Source organism: Triticum aestivum, chromosome 6B, assembly GCF_018294505.1.
Source record: "Triticum aestivum cultivar Chinese Spring chromosome 6B, IWGSC CS RefSeq v2.1, whole genome shotgun sequence".
Classification (NCBI taxonomy): Eukaryota; Viridiplantae; Streptophyta; class Magnoliopsida; order Poales; family Poaceae; genus Triticum; species Triticum aestivum.
The window spans coordinates 685,187,549-685,203,653 of record NC_057810.1 but is presented as its reverse complement, the minus strand read 5'-3'; positions in this window follow the sequence as shown (position 1 = coordinate 685,203,653).

The following is a 16,105-nucleotide window of genomic DNA, read 5'->3' as shown; positions in this document are numbered from 1 at the left end:
GCACCGGATCATCGTGACCATCGTGAGTATTGTCCATAGTCTCATCATCCAGGAGTTCAAGACGGGCACCACGTCCAATACCTGCAGCATGGTTAGGAAGCAACATAGGAGCATTTGCAACATCCACAAATTGATCAGGAGAAGGTGTAGCTGAGGGCACAGGTGGTAAACTACTGGTAGAGTGGTTCGGAAGAGCACGAAACGGGAACACATTCTCATTAAACACAATGTCACGAGAAATGTAGACACGATTGGTGGGAACATGAAGACACTTGTACCGTTTGTGGAGAGAACTGTACCCAAGAAAGACACACTTCTTAGACTGAAACTCTAACTTACGCTTGTTGTACGGCCGCAAGTGCGGCCAACACGCGCACCCAAACACTTTGAGAAACGTGTAGTCTGGGATATCATTGAGCAAGAGTTCAAGAGGGGTTTTCATTTTCAGCAGTCATGAGGGAAGCCTATTTATCAAGAAACGGTCAGTGGAGAAAGCATCACTCCAGAACCGAAACGGGACGGAGGCATGACCTAGTAAAGTAAGTCCAGTCTCTACAAGATGACGACACTTACGTTCAGCGGTGCCGTTTTGCTGATGTGTATGAGGACAAGATACGCGATGCGAGATCTCAAGCTTGTTAAAAAACGAGTTGAGGTTGTGGTATTAGCCCCCCCCCCCCAGTCGGATTGAACATGAATAATTTTGTGCTTAAGGAGACTCTCAACATGTGCTTGGAACTGAATAAAAACATGAAACACATCATGAAAGTGCGGTATGTCGACTAGAGGGGGGGTGAATAGGCGATTTTTATGAATTCTTCACTGATGAATTTGCCGGTGAGGAAATTCCTTAGCGAAGAACTATTAGCAGCGGAATAAGTACTCAGAAGTAAGCATAACAGAATACAAGCATGGTCATCATGATGAAATGAAGACTAGCACAGAGTACAGAAAGCGTAATCACAGGATAACACTAGATGAAGACAAATAGACTGAAGAAATTGAACTGAGGAAATTGAGAAAGTCTTCAGTCAAAGTCTTCAAACACAGATATGAACAAACACTCAACACAGTAATGAGGAAATGAAAGGGTTGAGGAAATAGAACCAGTTAGGTTGGTAAAGACAATGATTTGGTAGACCAGTTCCAACTGCTGTCTCAGTTGTACGTCTGGTTGGAGCGGCTGAGTATTTAAACTCGAGGACACGCAGTCTCGGACACCCAGTCTCCGAGCACGCAGCTCAGGACACCCAGTCCTCACCGTATTCTCCTTGAACTAAGATCATGCAGATCTCGTCCAATCACTCGTGGTAAGTCTTCAGGCGACTTCCAAACCTTCACAGACTTGGTCACTCGGCAATCCACAATTCCTCTTGGATGCTCTAGACCTTGACGCCTAACCGTCTGGAAGAAGCACAGTCTTCAAAGGTAACAAGCGTCGGATCCACGCAGGATCAATTTCTTCAGTGATGCTCGATCACTTTGGGTTTGGAGGTGTTTGGGTTTTGGGGATTTTCCTCACTAGATGATTTTCGCTCAAAGTCCTCGGAGGATGGGTTGCTCTCAAATGACAAGTGTCAAGTTCTCTCGGAGCAGCCAACCAGCTAGTGGTTGTAGGGGGAGGCTATTTATAGCCTAGGGAGCAGCCCGACATGATAAGACATAAATGCCCCTCAATGATATGACCGTTAGGTGGATAAGATATTTTGGGACAGATGGCGCGCAGCACAGCAACGGTCGGAAATTTGACTCTCAAATTCCTCAGGGCTATCATGTTCCTCACTGTGTAGGCAATCCGCACTGGCGAATTCCTAACTCCTCAGTCAGAGCAAATTCATCAGCGACCAGAAGAACTTCGTCTCTGTCACTGAAGAAAGTGACTGAACTGTATGAGATTTCCAAAGGCTTCACTCGAAGGGATTGGTAGGTGTAGTATTTTGAGTTGAGCATCACATGGAAATTTTTCCTTAGTATTTCCTCGACCCCCTTTAACAGTATGGTGTTTCCTATGACTCAAGAAAGAGAAAATGAAACTATGAAAACAAAAGTCTTCACGCTTCATGTTCCACAAATGAATACCAAGTCTTCAAGGTCACACCAATTTCTTCATTTTCAAAGTCTTCAGAAAGTCTTCAGAATATCAAAGTCTTCAATTGAAGAACTTCATTTTTAGGGGTCGACTTTCTCTGTAAATATCAAACTCCTCATAGACTTATAGACATGTGTACACTCACAAACGCATTAGTCCCTTAACCTATAAGTCTTCAATACACCAAAATCACTAAGGGGCACTAGATGCACTTACAATCTCCCCCTTTTTGGTGATTGATGACAACATAGGTTAAGTTTTCAACGGGGATAAACATATGAAGTGTATACACTGATATTGAGGAATTTGATTACAAGATATAGTAGAACTCCCCATGAAGATGTGCATAGTGAGGAATTTGCTTTTGAGGCAATGCACATTTGAAGAATTTGAATCATGGAGATCTCCCCCTATATCTTGTAATTCATACACGCATTTGATATATAATATGAAGAATTTGAAATGCATGATGAAATATGGTGCCTGATGAGATTCAGCATGCGTGCAATGTCATTAACGAGGAATAAGCATGCAAAGCATAATGCAACAAAAGTATCAGTGCACCATCGGGTTTAAGATTACAACTCGATCCAAATAAAAGTTTCAGAAGAACGAGAGTTGTAACTTAAAAAATGCCCTTAATATAAACCTGCTTGAAGACTAACTCAGATTTCTCCCCCTTTGTCATCAAATGACCAAAAGGATTGAAACTGAGGACTAACTCCCCTGAAGAATATCAAGTTGATGGAGGAGCGCCAGCATTGTTGGGGGTTGTTTGTTGTAGCAGGGCCTTCCGCAGTGTCGTCCAAATCTTCATACTCATCAGTCTCGCGTGATGAAGAATAGGAGCTGGCCACCAAGGAAGGAACTTTGACCTTCTTGAATTTCTTCGGTGGAGGTGCAGACCAATCAAATTCTTCCTTGAGACCCATTTTCTTCAGATCTGCAGCGCTGTGGACATGAGAGAGAACAGCCCAGGTACGGTTGAAGGTTTCATGGAGGTAGTATTGGTTTTTCTTCACTGCATTGTGTGTTGAGGTCATGTTGTGAAGAATCGAACCAAACTGACGCTTTACCCAGTTATGATTGCGATCAACCTTCTGATGAAGACTGAGGAGTAACTCATGATCAGTCATCACCCTGGGTGCTGTGGCTTGAGGATTTTGCTTGGCTGAGGTATTTGCGGCAGAGTCATGTGTGGCAGAATCGTCATTGGTAGAGTAAGATGCAGCCTTGCGAAATTGACCATCCAATGGACGAATGCCTTCATCGATCACATCAGCAGCCTTGCCTTTATCATCAGCTGATGAAACTGTCCGTTTGAGGACTTCAATGGGAGGCAAGTAGCTACCGTGGTTCAGAGTGTCAGCTTTGTAATTCAGTGAAGATCTTGCCCTGATGAATCTCATAACCCAAGGAGCATAGGGCTTCAGCTCGAATGGTGACATAGCAATATTGGCCAGAGTCCTCATGAAGAAATCATGGAAGTTAACGGGAACGCCATGAATGATGTTGAAAAGCATATTCTTCATGATGCCAACGACTTCTTCATCATTTGAGTCGTGGCCTTTGATGGGACTCATTGTCTTCGTCAGAATTCGATAGACAGTCCGAGGCACACAGAGTAATTCCTTGACGAGGAATTTGGTTCGTGGGGCCTGCCTTGGCTTCAAAGGCTTCATCAGTACTTGCATATAGTGATCTGACAGTTCTGGTTCATTGTAGATGCGACGAGCACCATCAAGTGGAGGACTGAGAGGAAGGACACGAAGCAATTCAGTTGCTGGTGCCTTGTAGTGAGTGTTTTCAGACATCCAGTCCAACACCCATGAGTTCACGTCATCAGCGTCTCCGGTGATGTGCAAAGTTGCATAGAATTGAAGAATGAGTTCTTCATTCCAGTCACAGATATCAATGCAGAAATTCAGAAGTCCTGCATCGTGAAGAACACTGAGGACTGGCTCAAAGCCGGGCAGAGATTCCATGTCCACATGAGGAATATGTGCATGATCGAAGACTTTGTCTTTGGCAAAAAGCACTGAGGAATAGAAATTGGCTTGGCTGGCAGTCCAGAAACGCCTCTTCCTTATGCGAGCAGAATCATATGGATTATAGTCTGTGAAGAATACGTGCTCGACAAAGAAAGCTTCAACCTTGAACTTTTGTTTGCTTGAGAACGGATCCTTTGGCTTTGGCAGAGGGGTGTCAGTGAGTTGCATTACTACCTCAGGAATCGCGAGCTCAGGTTCTTCAGGCTGAGGAATTTCTTGTTCCTCAATAGGTGCAGTCTGAGGATCAGCAGCAGGAGGTTCATCAGCACTAGTGGCTGGAATTTCTTCATGGACAGATGTCGTGGGATGAGTTTCTTCAGAGCCCATTTGAACTATTGGTGCAGGGGACTGAGGTATCTGTTGGAGTGGGGTGAAGAGTGGAGAATTTGGATGCTGACTTTCCCAAAAGTCATCGTTCATCACAGGTGTGGTGCAGCCAATATCCACATCTTCATCTTCAATTTCCTCAACACCAGCCTCTTCATCTGTGAACTGAGGCATAGGTGAGGAAATGATTGGCGTTGAAGGGATTGCGTCCACTTCAATTTCTTCATCAATCTGCTTTGACGAAGCAGCAAAATGATTTTCTTCATCAGATCCGCTTGGGATCTTATAGTCTTCTCCAAAAGGAACAATGTCCTTTGATGGCATGGAGGAAATCGGAACAGCATCAATAGGATTTTCGAGTGAGCTGGTCATTGGCTTCATTTTCTTCGCAGCCGAAGAATTTGACGCAGCTGATGCCTTCCTTTTCTTCACTGCAGCTCGCTCTGCAGCCTTGGTCTTCTTCACATCGAATGCACATGGAAGAATTGTAGTTGGTGTAGGTGCAGATGGAGCTGAGGAATCTGGTTGATTTTCTTCAGGCGCAACTGATGCAGTTTCCCTGATCACTTCAGTTTCTTGAGGCGCACCACTAGTGGATGCCCTGGCAATTTTTTCAGCGGCTGAAATTTCTTCACCAGCCCTGGAACGAGCTTGTTCATCAGCAGGCTGAAAGTCATCAGCAGTGCTGGCATGTTCTTCAGCAGGCTGAGCAGAGTCTGCAGCCTGAAGATTTTCTTGTTGCGATGGGGCTGCAACATTCGTGAATTTCTTCGTCAGATTGACGAATCTCACTTTAGCTCCCTGCCAATCAGCATAGTAAGCATCAAAGTCTTTGCTAAGGGCTTGAATTTCAGATTGAGCCTGGAGAAGTTCGTCAGGTGTCATTCTGACAAAGTTTTTCTTCAGGAGCTTCTCCTTTCTGTATTGTGATTTCTTGATCTCTCTTGCCTTCTCAAACTTCCATTTTTCTTCAGTGATGAAATAGGACAACATATGATTCTGTCCAGGAGTCAGATGAAAAACAGGCATTGGTGTGTTCGGATCCTTGTGCCAGAGATCAATGTAATCGAGGATTTTCCTCGGATCCAACAGCAGTAGCACAGATGTGCCTTTGGCTCTAGCGGCCTTCACCTGTCTGTCTCTGATGATTTCTGCGAGTTCTTCATCAGATGCTTCATCATCAGAAGGCACATGGAATACAACCTGTTTCTTATTTGGACTTGGCCGAGGACCTCGTCCAGTTGTTGCTTTGGTCTTCATCAGTGTCGGGCCAGATGATGAAATTGGTGCAGCTGAGGAACTTGCGGAAACACCAGATGGAATCGAGAAACCAGCAGTCCTTTGACATGTAGCCAGATGCACAGGAGATGAGGACTTTGATGGAGCTGTTGAGGACTTTGGTGGAGCTATGGCAGTGTGAGGAATTTGTCGTGAGGGCGCTGTTGGTGAAGCACTTGGCTTACGAGCAGGCTTCTTTGGCATGGATTTCCTCGGTTTGACCGAGGCCTCAGCAGCAGCAGCAGTGGCAGAATCCTCATTGAATTTCTTCACTGCCTCCTTGGCCTGTCTTGCCAATTTTGCTTGGCGCTTAGCCCATTCTTCAGGAAAGTCCTCACCACGTTTGATGCTTGTGGGGTCAGCTACTTGGCCAGGTGCCAATGGAGCTCTTGGGCATGGAGGATTGAGGGCGAATTTCTTCATGTACTTTGGAGTCACATATCTGTATTCCCTCCATTCCCTTGCCCATCTCCGTTCAATCTTCTGAATGCGCACCTTGCACTGATTTTTATTTTCTTTGCCAAATTTTGCTTCATCAGGTGTGCAATAGTCAGCATAAATTTCCTTAGGGATTTCAAAAGCAGTCATAACTTCAGGTTTCTTTCCTCCTTTCTGCGGCTTCTTACCGTCTGCCATATTCTTCAGTTGAGGAATTTGAACAATCGAGTTTTCTGAAGAAGTATGCAGTTTTTCTTCAAGGAATGCTGCAAATGAGTTAAGTTGATGAGAACCTAGTGATTCAGCAGCAGACATGAGTACCTGTGAACAGAGTACAGGTGTGAGGAATTTGGAGAGGTCATATGCGTTCTCAGAAGGTTTTTCGAAAAGAACAAGTTTTGAGGAATTTGACCAGATGAGCCTTGAGGAATTTCACTAAGCGTTCTTTGTCTTAGGTTCCAGAGTTGTACAGATTGAAAATCCACACAATTGAGGAATCTTGAAGAAAAATGATGCTTAGAAAAAACTAATCAAGATCATATAACGTGTGAGGTGTTCATGTGTGTGAAGATTTGAAGAATAAACACCTTTGAAGATTTTCAGGAAAGCTTGAGAATCAAGGCGAGTAATAAAAGTAACTTTTAATTACCCGAAGTGAAGAACACGACGAACTGAGAAGAACAGATGGGAAGTTCGTCAGGTTAGATCTTCCTTGCCCTAACTCGGCGGAGGAAGACAGCTATGGCGGCGGCGGAGTGAAGATTTCCGCGGTCGGCGCGAGTACGACGGCGACGAGGTCGAGGCAGCGAAGCTCTTCCTCACCGGCGACGATGGAGTAGCGGCGGCGCTAGGGTTTGAGGATCTCGAGCGAGGGAGAGAACGGTCGAGCGGAGTAAATGAAGTGAGGAAAGGGAGAGGGGTATTTATAGACACGGTGAAAAAACTGTTCGCCCGAAGATTTAGGACGAACGTGCCCCTGCCCTTTCTCCTTCACGCGACAGGTGTCACCCACGTACTGTGTACTATAGATCGTGTACGATCGTGGGTGAATAGAATAATGCATCATGGGATGCGGAACAGTTTGTGCGGCAAAACCGAAAATTTGGATAAGATTTGTTTTAAAGTTCCGTTCGCAATTTCTTCAGCTGACAAGGACACAGTGAAGATTTTGAACGAGTTTCAAATAGAACGCACATGAAGAATTTGTGAATAGATTGGGTTGAGTATAGGATAGAGGGGGAAGGGTCCGATCACATTCACTTAGCAGAAGAAGCAACTTGAAGAATTAGCTATAAGTGAATGCTGTAGAGGACATAAACTTATATATATTTATATAGCCAATGAAGAAAAACGAAGGAAACAGTGAAGATTTTGAAAAAGTTGAAGAGTTTGAAAAACTGAAGAATTTCAAAACTGAGGAAAAACTCAAATTGAAAATTTTCAACTTTTTGTGGTGGCGTGACCCACCGTATAAGAATGATGATTTCAGACACCGCGTACAATTGTCGTAGGGTTCTGAGAATCAAATTCTTCATTAATTTCTTCACACTTAGAGTGTTATTCTTCATTGATTGAAGAAAAACGTTTCTTCATGTGTTGCACATCTAAGTCATCAATTTTGCATAAGTGTTAGGATGTGTGTCCTTTTCAAAGAACATCCGAAGAATCTAAGATATTTAGCTCACACTGCAACTTGCTAAATCTCTTCTCATCCAAGGGCTTAGTGAAGATATCAGCTAGCTGTTCTTCAGTCTTCACGTGCTCGATGGAGATGTCGCCCTTCAACACATGATCACGAAGAAAATGATGACGAATCTGAATGTGCTTAGTCTTCGAGTGCTGAACTGGGTTGTGAGCAATCTTGATGGCACTCTCATTGTCGCAGAGGAGAGGCACATTCTTCACGTTGATGCCATAGTCCTTGAGTGTTTGCTTCATCCAAAGCAGTTGAGCACAGCAAGAGCCAGCAGCAATGTATTCAGCTTCCACAGTGGACAGTGATACGCAGTTCTGTTTCTTCGAGGACCAACAGACCAAAGATCGTCCGAGGAAATGACAAGTGCCAGAAGTTGACTTGCGGTCCACACGATCACCAGCATAGTCAGAGTCAGAATATCCAATGAGATCAAAAACAGAGCCCTTGGGGTACCATAATCCTAGTGTTGGTGTGTGAGCTAGATATCGAAGAATATGCTTCACAGCCTTATGGTGTGATTCCTTCGGTGCAGCTTGAAATCGGGCACACATGCAAACACTAAGCATTATATCTGTCCTAGATGCACATAAGTACAGTAAAGAACCAATCATGGAGCGGTATACCTTGTGATCGAAGTCAATACCATTTTCATCAGTGCATAGATGGCCATTTGTGGGCATAGGAATTTTGACGCCTTTGCAATCTTGCATGCCGAATTTCCTCAGTACATCTTTGAGGTATTTCTCCTGAGATATGAATATGCCATTGCGCTGTTGATGAATTTGAAGACCTAAGAAGAATTTCAACTCTCCCATCATAGAAATTTGATATTTTTCACTCATCATATATGCAAATTCATCACTATAACGTTGGTTAGTACAACCAAAGATAATATCATCAACATATATTTGGCACACAAACAGTTCACCATCATAAGATTTAGTAAAGAGAGTAGGGTCGAGTGAACCGGGTGTGAAGCCATTCTTCACGAAGAATTCCTTCAATGTATCATACCACGCCCGAGGGGCTTGCTTGAGGCCATAGAGGGCCTTATTAAGTCTGAAGACTTTGTCAGGATTCTTTGGATCTTCAAAACCTGGGGGTTGAGCAACATATACTTCTTCCTCAAGCTTACCATTGAGGAATGCACTTTTCACATCCATTTGATATAAGATGATATCATGATGGTTAGCATAAGCAAGTAATATGCGAATAGCCTCAAGTCTAGCAACAGGTGCAAAAGTCTCATCAAAATCAATTCCTTCAACCTGTGTGTAGCCTTGAGCTACCAGTCGTGCCTTATTCCTCACCACAAGGCCATTTTCATCTTGCTTGTTGCGGTAGATCCACTTTGTGCCAATGATATTATGCTTGCAGGGATCTGGACGTTTGACCAGTTCTCAGACATTGTTGAGCTTGAACTGATGTAATTCTTCTTGCATAGCCTGAATCCACTCCGGCTCCAGAAATGCTTCATCTACCTTAGTGGGCTCTGCAATAGAGACAAAAGCATAGTGCCCACAAAATTTAGATAAATGTGAAGCTTTTGAGCATGTGAGAGGACCTGGCGCTTCAATGTCATCGATGATCTTGTCAACTTGTACTTCTTTTGCAACGCGGGGATGAGCTGGTTGTCGTCGAGGTATTTGATCATTTTCCTCAGCACCATTGTCTTCAGCATTATCTTCAGGTGCATCAGCTCGACGTTCTTCGCGTACTGGAATGAATTCTTCAGCAAATTCTTCAGTAGGAATGACATCCTCAGTTGCCTTGAACTTAATAGAATCCTCAGGTGATGGTTCATCTAACACATAAGGTAGGTGCTCTCTTTGCGAGCCATTAGTTTCATCAAACCGCACATCTACAGTTTCAACAACCTTGTGAAGAGCATTGTTGAAGACTTTGTAGGTGTGCGAGTCCTTTCCGTAACCAAGCATAAAACCTTCATGTGCTTTCGGTGCAAATTTAGAATTGTGGTGAGGATCTCTAATCCAACATTTTGCACCGAAGACTTTGAAATAACTCACATTGGGTTTCTTGTCAGTGAGGAGTTCATAGGCCGTCTTCTTGAAGAATTTGTGAAGATATACTCTGTTGATGATGTGGCATGCAGTATCAATTGCATCAATCCAAAAATGATGAGGCGTTTTGTATTCATCAAGCATAGTGCGAGCCATCTCAACAAGAGTTCTGTTCTTGCGCTCCACGACGCCATTCTGTTGAGGAGTATAGGGAGCAGATAACTCATGAGTAATACCAAGTTCATCAAGATAGTCATCAAGAATGGAATTCTTGAACTCAGTTCCATTGTCACTCCTGATGTGCTTGATCTTCACACCAAAGTTGGTTGAAACCCTCGAGGAAAATTGTTTGAAGACTTCCTGCACTTCATGTTTGTAAGTAACAATGTGTACCCATGTATATCGAGAGTAATCATCAACAATGACAAAACCATATAGAGATGCAGCATTAGTGACTGCAGAGTAATGATTAGGTCCGAAGAGGTCCATGTGAAGCAATTCGAATGGACGAGTAGTGGTCATGATAGTCTTCGCTGGATGCTTGGCCTTGGTCATTTTTCTAGCTTCACAGGCTCCGCATAAGTGATCCTTGAGGAATTTGACATTCTCAATGCCGATGACATGCTTCTTCTTCGCAAGCGTGTGCAAATTCCTCATGCCTACATGACCAAGTCATCAATGCCATAGCCAGCCTTCTGAAGCTTTTTCAACTAGACACACGGCTGGTTGTGGTCCTGTAGAGAAATCAACAACATACAAGTCTCCTCTCCTAAAGCCTTCGAAGACTTTGGAATTTTCAGCTTCCATAATCACAACACAGCGATACTTGCCAAAGACAACAACCATATCAAGATCACAAAGCATTGAGACTGACATGAGGTTGTATCCTAAGGACTCAACAAGCATGACTTTGTCCATGTGTTTATCCTTAGAGATCGCAACCTTACCAAGACCTAATACCTGACTTTTGCCTTTGTCAGCAAAGATGATGTGCTTCAGATGTGACGGTGATAAGGGAGCATCCATCAAAAGATTCTTGTCACCAATCATGTGATTTGTACATCCACTATCGAGGACCCACTCAGTGGTTTTGGGTTGATCATCCTGCAGATGAATTAGTGTAACTTACAATCTCATATGCTTCATCAATGAAGAATATGATATCAAGTTCATCAGATGAGTTTCATCAAGCAGTAAGCAGATATAGCAGTATGAGGACGTGTGAAATGAAAGTTCATTTCATCATGATTAGCCTGCGTCATTTCAGGCAAATTTTTCAGGTCCCCAGCAAATTCTTCAGACGTTAAAGCACGTCTGGAGACCTGACCCTGCAGAAGAGATTAGTTCTTTTTCTTCACCACCCACATCTGAAGGGGTGGCAAAGAGTTCATCACTCTGCGAGCACCATAAGAGAACGGTGGCATAGAGGCCAAGCCATTTCGTTTCACATAAGAGGGGTTAGAGTAAGCATATGAATAAGCAGAGAAATTCTTCGAGGACTTATGAACATAATGATTTGAAGAATAATGTGCATATTCATAGCCCTTAGCTCTACCCTGCGAAACAGAGTTGTTAGCACGATGATAATCATATGAGGACTTTGATCCATTTGAGGAAATTGGTCCATATGAGGACTTGGATCCATATGAAGAGTTTGATCTGGGGTTCCTGTTCGTCACAGGTGGTGTCATGAGGACATTCACCTGAAGACTTTCAACATAACTTTTGGGAACCCAGATTTTCTTCATAGGGGAACCGTTCCTGCAGTTAGTCCCAACATATCTAGCAAATACTTCACCATTCTGATTTTTGAACAGTTTATAGTTGGAGTCAAATGACTCATCAGAAGAATGAGAAGATTCACATGTAAAGCCAGATAAGTTAGATGGATCAACTGGAGGTCCCTTTGCAGCAACCCATGAGGTTTTGGGGTACTGCTCAGGCTTCCAATATGTTCCATCAGCATTGAGTTTCCTCTCAAAAGCAATACCCTCTTTCCTAGGGTTTCTATTGAGGATCTGCTTTTTGAGTACATCACAAAGAATCTGATGCCCTTTGAGGCTTTTGTACATGCCTGTCGTGTGCAATTCCTTCAGTCCTGCATCGTTAGTGATACTAGCAATGTCCTCAGATGAGGAATTAGTAATAGCAGAGGCAGGTGAAGAATTTGTAACAGTTGAAGCATTTGAACATTTAGGTGAAGAATTAGCAGATTCTCATTCAATGCACTTTAAGCATGAAGGAACAAATTCTTCCTGAGAAGCATTGATTTGTTGAGCTAGTAATGAATCGCGCTCCTTCTGAAGATCTTCATAACTCACTCTTAGCTTCTCAAGATCTTGCTTTCTTTGAATAAATTCATAAGAAAGTTTCTCATGATCAGATAAGAGAGTGTTATGATGACTTTGAAGGTTATCAAACCTAGACTGAAGTCTCTGAAGATTTTCAGTCAGGGCTTTAGTGCGATCCATTTCTTCGCCCAACATATCATCACTTTTATCTAGCATGTTTTGAACCTTTTCAAAAACCCTTTGTTGTTTTACAGCAATCTTAGCAAGTTTAGAGTAGCTGGGCTTGAGATTATCATCAGATTCATTTTCACTGGATTCAGAGGAGGTGTATTTGAGTACCTTTGCACCTTTTTCCATGAAGCAATAGGTGGGAGCGTAGTCATCATTATCTTCATCAGGCTTGTCGGTGGGGTCAGTTTCTTCAGTGTTGAAGATGGACTAGCTAACGAAAGAAGTAGCGAAGGCCAGACGCGCCACACCGGATTCAGATTCTTCAGACTCCTCCTCTTCCTCAGATTCAGCTTCAGAGTCCATTTCCTTTCCAATGAATGCCCGAGCCTTCTTCGAGCTGCTCTTCTTGTGAGAAGAAGACTTGGAGGATTTTGATGATGAAGATTTTGACGATTTCTTCTTCTTCTTCGCATCATCAGAACTGTAATCCTTGTATTTCTTCTTCTTCAATTCCTTTTCCCACTAAGGACAATCTTGAACATAATGACCAGGTTTCTTGCATTTGTGGCACAACCTTCTCTTATAGTCACTTGATGAGGAATCACTGCTTCTTGAGGATTTTCCAAAGCGACCACGTCTTGAGAACTTCTGGAATTTCTTCACGAGCAGTGCTAGCTCCTGGCTCAATTCTTCAGGATCACCAAGGCTACTACCAAAATCCTCACATTCAGACTCAGACACGGCCTTGGCCTTCAGGGCACGTGGTTTGCCATAGCACGAACCATAGAGATCTCTCTTTTCAGCAAGCTGGAACTCGTGAGTATTTAGCCTTTCGAGGATATCGGCAGGATCAAGAGACTTGTAGTCAGCCCGTTCTTGTATCATCAGACCCAGAGTATCAAATGAGGAATCAAGTGATCTCAACAGTTTCTTCACCACCTCATGGTCAGTGATGTCAGTGGCACCGAGGGCTTGAAGCTCATTTGAGATGTCAGTGAGGCGATCAAAGGTTTGTTGGACATTCTCATTGTCGAGTCTTTTGAAGCGGTTGAAGAGATTCCGAAGAACATCAACTCGAGAGTCGCGCTGAGTTGAGACTCCTTCATTCACTTTGGACAGCCTATCCCGGATAAACTTAGCAGTTTCCAAAGCACTCACTCTTCCATACTGTCCTTTACTCAGATGGCCACATATGATATTCTTCGCTTGAGAATCGAGTTGCTTGAATCTCTTCACATCGGTAGCGTTCAGTGAGGGTGTGACAGAGGGAACACCATTTTCCACAACATACCAGAGATCGTTGTCAATTGCCTCGAGATGCATTCGCATCTTGTTTTTCCAGTAGGGGTAGTCCGTCCCGTCAAAGGTAGGACACCCAGCTGAGACCTTGATCATAACTGCGGTCGACATAACTGAAACTCCAGGCGGTTAAACAAAAATCACACAAAACAAGGGAGTACCTTGCTCTGATACCAATTGAAAGTGCGTTATGTCAACTAGAGGGGGGTGAATAGGCGATTTTTATGAATTCTTCACTGAGGAATTTGCCGGTGAGGAAATTCCTTAGCGAAGAACTATTAGCAGCGGAATAAGTACTCAGAAGTAAGCATAACAGAATACAAGCATGGTCATCATGATGAAATGAAGACTAGCACAGAGTACAGAAAGCGTAATCACAGGATAACACTAGATGAAGACAAACAGACTGAAGAAATTGAACTGAGGAAATTGAGAAAGTCGTCAGTCAAAGTCTTCAAACACAGATATGAACAAACACTCAACACAGTAATGAGGAAATGAAAGGGTTGAAGAAATAGAACCAGTTAGGTTGGTAAAGACAATGATTTGGTAGACCAGTTCCAACTGCTGTCTCAGTTGTACGTCTGGTTGGAGCGGCTGAGTATTTAAACTCGAGGACACGCAGTCCCGGACACCCAGTCACTGAGCACGCAGCTCAGGACACCCAGTCCTCACCGTATTCTCCTTGAACTAAGATCACGCAGATCTCGTCCAATCACTCGTGGTAAGTCTTCAGGCGACTTCCAAACCTTCACAGACTTGGTCACTCGGCAATCCACAATTCCTCTTGGATGCTCTAGACCTTGACGCCTAACCGTCTGGAAGAAGCACAGTCTTCAAAGGTAACAAGCGTCGGATCCATGCAGGATCAATTTCTTCAGTGATGCTTGATCACTTTGGGTTCTGAGGTGTTTGGGTTTTTGGGATTTTCCTCACTCGATGATTTTCGCTCAAAGTCCTCGGAGGATGGGTTGCTCTCAAATGACAAGTGTCAAGTTCTCTCGGAGCAGCCAACCAGCTAGTGGTTGTAGGGGGCGGCTATTTATAGCCTAGGGAGCAGCCCGACATGATAAGACATAAATGCCCCTCAATGATATGACCGTTAGGTGGATAAGATATTTTGGGATAGCTGGCGCGCAGCACAGCAACGGTCGGAAATTTGACTCTCAAATTCCTCAGGGCTATCATGTTCCTCACTGTGTAGGCAATCCACACTGGCGAATTCCTAACTCCTCAGTCAGAGCAAATTCATCAGCGACCAGAAGAACTTCGTCTCTTTCACTGAAGAAAGTGACTGAACTGTATGAGATTTCCAAAGGCTTCACTCGAAGGGATTGGTAGGTGTAGGATTTTGAGTTGAGCATCACATGGAAATTTTTCCTTAGTATTTCCTCGACCCCCTTTAACAGTACGGTGTTTCCTATGACTCAAGAAAGAGAAAATGAAACTACGAAAACAAAAGTCTTCACGCTTCATGTTCCACAAATGAATACCAAGTCTTCAAGGTCACACCAATTTCTTCATTTTCAAAGTCTTCAGAAAGTCTTCAGAATATCAAAGTCTTCAGTTGAAGAACGTCATTTTTAGGGGTCGACTTTCTCTGTAAATATCAAACTCCTCATAGACTTATAGACCTGTGTACACTCACAAACGCATTAGTCCCTTAACCGACAATGAGAAAATCACTAAGGGGCACTAGATGCACTTACACATCAGATTTACGCTTGATAAGATATAGCCAAGTAAACCGACTGTAAGCATCAATGAAACTGACATAATAGTTGTCACCACTAACAGGCGTTTGGGCATGACCCTATACATCAGAAAACACAAGCTCAAGAGGATGTTTCACAACACGACTAGACTCTAAAAAAGGTAGTTGGTGACTCTTGCCCTGCTGATAGGCATCACAGATTGTTTCAGTACTTTTATTGGACATAACTGGTAGTTCATGGCGATGCAGCACATGACTAACTATAGGAGCAGCAGGGTGACCAAGGCGCGCATGCCAGTGCGTAGGCGACACACGAACACCACTGAACACCTAAGGAGAAGACGACGTAGGAGATGCGGGCGGTGCGTCAAGTGCATACAAGCCATGGCGAAGACGACCACTAAGCAGAATGTGTTGGGAAACGTAGCAGAAATTCAAAAAATTTCCTACGTGTCACCAAGATCTATCTATGGAGAAACCAGTAACGAGGGGAAGCAGAGTGCATCTACATACCCTTGTAGATCGCTAAGCGGAAGCGTTCAAGAGAACAGGGTTCAAGGAGTCGTACTCGTCGTGATCCAAATCACCGGAGATCCTAGTGCCGAATGGATGACACCTCCGCGTTCAACACACGTACAGCCCGGTGACGTCTCCCACGCCTTGATCCAGCAAGGAGAGATGGAGAGGTTGAGGAAGACTCCGTCCAGCAGCAGCACAACGGCGTGGTGGT